At 44.0% G+C, this 4426-nt stretch overlaps 1 pseudogene; it reads left to right on the forward strand.

The window, feature by feature from the left end:
• Positions 1-248: 248 nt before the first annotated feature.
• Positions 249-4426, forward strand: part of LOC127189890 (60S ribosomal protein L7a-like) — a 9575-nt pseudogene continuing 5397 nt past the window's right edge.

Below are 4426 nucleotides of genomic sequence, written 5' to 3' on the forward strand. Positions count from 1 at the left end.
CGGGCAGTGGTGTTCCCAGGGCAGGACCGAGTGACAGCGCTGAAGGCCACCCATCGTAGCTCTTGGGGCATCTCAGGGAGGCCTTCCTTCCTCGCTGGCCTTCCTTCCTGTGCTTGGCTGGGAGGATGAAGCTAAAACATGTCATCACAAATGCACAGCTTGGGCCCCTTGAACAACACACAGGCTGTCAACTACAGCTACAAAGGGCCTGGGCCATCTGGACGTCTCCTTGCTGCTGTACTGGAATCCTGCTGCTGGGGTGTTCAAAGCATCCAGGTTGACTTTGTTAGATGCCCTCTTCTCCTCCATTGCTGTGTGCCACCAGTTATTTTGTTTTCTACTTTCGTCGCAAAGGCAAATACTTCTGCCTCAGTCTTTTGAGCCTGGGGACCAAAGCACCATTTGTAGCTTCACTTCCCTGGGAACAAAGCACTTTCCTGGGCTTAACAACCAACCTACAAGGAAATGATTGAACTCAACCGCAGTGGACTTCCTGTAATGCTTTACACACTCCAGTCCTACAGAAGTGTGTGGGGCGGTGTGTGTCTGCACTAAAATTTCTAAATATACAACCTGGGTGCTGCATTTTCAGAGTGACTGATTGTGTCTATACTTCCATTAAAGCAACAGAATCATGTATAGAGTTTTAAAAAAAACACTTGGTGGAAGAAATTAGTAGGATGGGAAAAGTTAATTAATTGCCTAGCAACACTGAAAGTTTAAAAGGACAGGTTTCTATTAGTGCAGCAGTATAAGAAGTTTCTTATTTTGTTTTGTTTTGGGATGTTATCAGTAGAAATCAAGGCAATTTGCCATGTACTCTGAGAAACCAGAGATCAAAGGCACGAGTTTTACCTTGAGTTCAGCTCCCAAAGGATAACTGCGATGAGGTTTCTAGTTTGGTTCAAAACAAGCCCAGACCAGAAAAAATTCAAATGCAGATTATGGGGCCTCAGTGTTAAAGGCGCTTGCTGCTAAGTCTGATGGCCTGTGTTTAGTCCCTAGAGCCCACAAAGTATAAGAGGACTCTAGCAAATTGTCCTCTGACCTCTATGTGTGTGCACACACACACACGAACACATACACACAAACACATGAACATACACACACACTAAATGTAATACAAATAGATAAGTAAACTAAAGTCACACAATGATGACAGCACGTAATACGTCCCACCAACAAATCTGTTATCCACAGATAATGCATACACCAGAAATAACCTGTTTTTTTTTTTTTTTTTTTCATCAAAAATACATTTGGGCTTGGTGCTAACTCAGCTCCCACCTCCTGCTTACTCTTTGTTTCTTTCCTACACCCTTGGCCAATCTTCTCTCCTCAGTTTCTCTCTCTCACTTCCTCTAACTAGGTGGTATAACATGGTAAGAATGTTCCCAAACCAACTTAACTATAGTTGTTTTTTCCTTTCAAAACTATCTATTCACTGCTGTTCATTTAAATTTTATTTATTGGCATGTAAAGCATTTTTCCCTGTAAAGATTTCCCTTTTTTTATTTTCTTGAGTTTTACTTTATATTTATTTTAATTTTTAATTATGTGTATGTGTGCCTACTTGTTGTATGTGCCTGTGAGTGCAGGTGCCCCAGGAGGTCAGAGGAGCACATCAGATTCCCTAGAGCTGGAGTTAAGGCAGCTGTGAACTACCTGACGTGTAAGTGTTGGGAACCCTGTAAGAGTAATATTTGCTCTAAACCACTGAGCCATCTTTCCAGACCCTCTTTTCTTGTTTTCTTTTTAAACCATATTTAATTTTAATTGCTGAGACACAATTTTGCTGTGTAGCCTTGGCTGGCCTAGAACTTGTGATCTTCTGGCTCCAACCTCATGAATACTGGATTATAGGCATGTGTTACCAGCCTGATTATAAGGTCTTTTCTTCTTTCTCTGTCTCTGTCTGTATGTCTGTCTGTCTGTCTGTCTGTCTGTCTGTCTGTCTCTCTGTGTCTCTGTCTCTCTGTGTCGTCTGTCTGTCTGTCTGTCTGTCTGTCTGTCTGTCTCTGTGTGTGTGTGTGTGGGGGGGTGCGTGTTTGTGCGTGTGTCTTTCTCGCTCTGTCTCTGTTTTGTTTTCTGAGAATGTGTTTCATTACATAGTGCTAACTTGAAACTCTCCTAAGTAGACCAGGCTGCCCTTGAAGTTACAGAGATCTGCCATTCTTTCCTGAATGCTAGAGCTGAAGAAGTGCCCCACCACACCTCGCTTGTCTGTGATGTTGAGCACAATCTGTTATCTAGTGAGAAGAACTGACTACATACTTTGTAGGGCTTCGTGCTAAATAAACATGTATGGTTCCTTCTTCACCAGAACATGGAGCCAAGTGGGGGGCTCCTGAGTGTGAGCACTGGGTAACTCCCCACCAGAGACTAGCACTGACAACAACATCCATGTGTATATTTATTTCTCTAGCTTTACATTGGAATAAACTTAATGGAATTTTGCATCAGAATAATTTTTTTCATTGTATGAAATAATACAGACCCCCTCCCAAAATGTAAACACCCCATCGTGGTTTTTAATTCTTTAGTCAAGGACTCACTTGTTGATGACTGGCCCAGAGAAAATGTCGTTTGTCACAGCACCTGGACCAACTGCTGGAGTGTTTTGCATGACCAGTTTTCAAAGTTTTAGAACGTAATAGGAGATATTAGAATGTGCTAACTATGGAAGCATGTTGTTGCCAATTTCTCCGGGGGCTGGAGCGGTTTACAATAAAGAACGTGGAGGGCCTCTGTGCTTTCCAAGCCTGATCAACATTAGCCACCAAGTGACTTACCTGGTAGCTGAATTGATGGAAAAAGTGATAGCGCCGGGTTCCCAGCTGAGGAAATCTGAAGAACAGGTTTCTCAGGTTCCAACAAATTAAATCACTGCAGCATTGTTCCTCCCTCAACTGCCCTGTAGTTTCTCTTTGTCTTGATCCTATGGACCTTTTCCTTAAACCATCACCCAGTGTGCTTATTTTGTATCCACTGTGCTTCCCACATTCTGTCCTCTTAGACACTGTGCCTTCCCCTTGGGATAACAGAGTGACTGTGCTATGTCTTTTCAGCTTAAGTTGACAAGATTTTAGTAGCATTTCCCTGTTGGTCTGTGGGGTGGGAAAAGAACAACATCCCACTTCAGCCGCATGTCCCTAACAGGATGGACTACCGGCACAGGACACTGTGTTCCCTGGGTCAAGTATGAGCTGTCAGGATCCCTCTGGGAAGGCTTGCATGGACACGAGGAATGTTATCCTCACAATCCCTGGGGTGGAGTGGGGTTAAGTGAGCACGGACAGGGGAGGGAATGTGGTCAGACCACCATACTGCCTGGTTCTCACCACTGCTCTGCACTGCCAAGAAAACTGCTACCAATCATAGGACAGAACATAAGAAAAAAAAAAATCCTAGAAGCTGTGTGGTGGTGGTGGTTGCACACCTTTAATCCCAGCACCTGGGAGGCGGAGGTGGACAGATCCCTGTGAGTTGGAGGCCGGCCTGGTCTACAGAGTGAGATCCAGGACAGCCAGGGCTACACAGAGAAACCCTGTCTCAAAAACAAAACAAAACAAAACAAAACAAAAGTCCTAGAAGGCTAGGTGGGACCCTTTGAGGCTGGGAACGTCGTTCTATTTTTTTTTTTTTAACCCCTCTGCCAGGCAGACGACACTGAACTTCTCGGTCATTCCTCCTTTTCTTTCTACTGCCTCCCTGACTAGTTGCTGTCTAAAACGATAATGCTAAAAAAAAAAAAAAAAAAAAACAAACCACAGACCCAGGATTCTCACCGGTAGGGTAAAAATTTAAAGCTGACCAGCTCTAAAGAAATTATAAAGATGCAACACTGAAATATTCGCAAGTCTGAGTTGTGTTGCCACAGCAACCAGGCCCCCACAGTTTAAAAGCCCTTTCACAGCCACGGATGCACTTGAGCATGTGCGTGTCATGGCATGGCGACACATGGTGCCTGATGTTTCTGTGCACCGAGGAGAAGTGAGCTCAAAGCAGTTGTGTGTCTTGCTCACAGTTAGTGAACGGGAGAAGAAGCAGGACGGTGTTCTGATTTGAGGGCCGTGTTCTTTCCACTCTCCCACACAGCTGTTTATTGAAGTGTAACTTTACCTTGAAGCACATTTATTTCTTCTTCTTCCAAATGAGGAGAGGCACAGTGGGGGCTGCAAGCTGCGCCTGAAGTTCTGACCTCACAGTTTTCTGCCGCCAAATTTAGAAGTCATTGGCCTATGCGGATTCTTTCAAAGTCTAAGAAGGTTTCAGACCAGGGGAGGAAATACAGATTACTTGATAAAAAGAATCTAGGACAACCAGGAAGCTCTTGAGAGGAAGAGAAACGTGGGTCCAGTATCATACTTTGTTTATAAAAATAGACTTCAGGGGGTTGATGATTTAAATATGAAAATAAAACCAT

The sequence above is a fragment of the Acomys russatus genome, chromosome 5 (assembly GCF_903995435.1).
Source record: "Acomys russatus chromosome 5, mAcoRus1.1, whole genome shotgun sequence".
NCBI classification, from domain to species: Eukaryota; Metazoa; Chordata; class Mammalia; order Rodentia; family Muridae; genus Acomys; species Acomys russatus.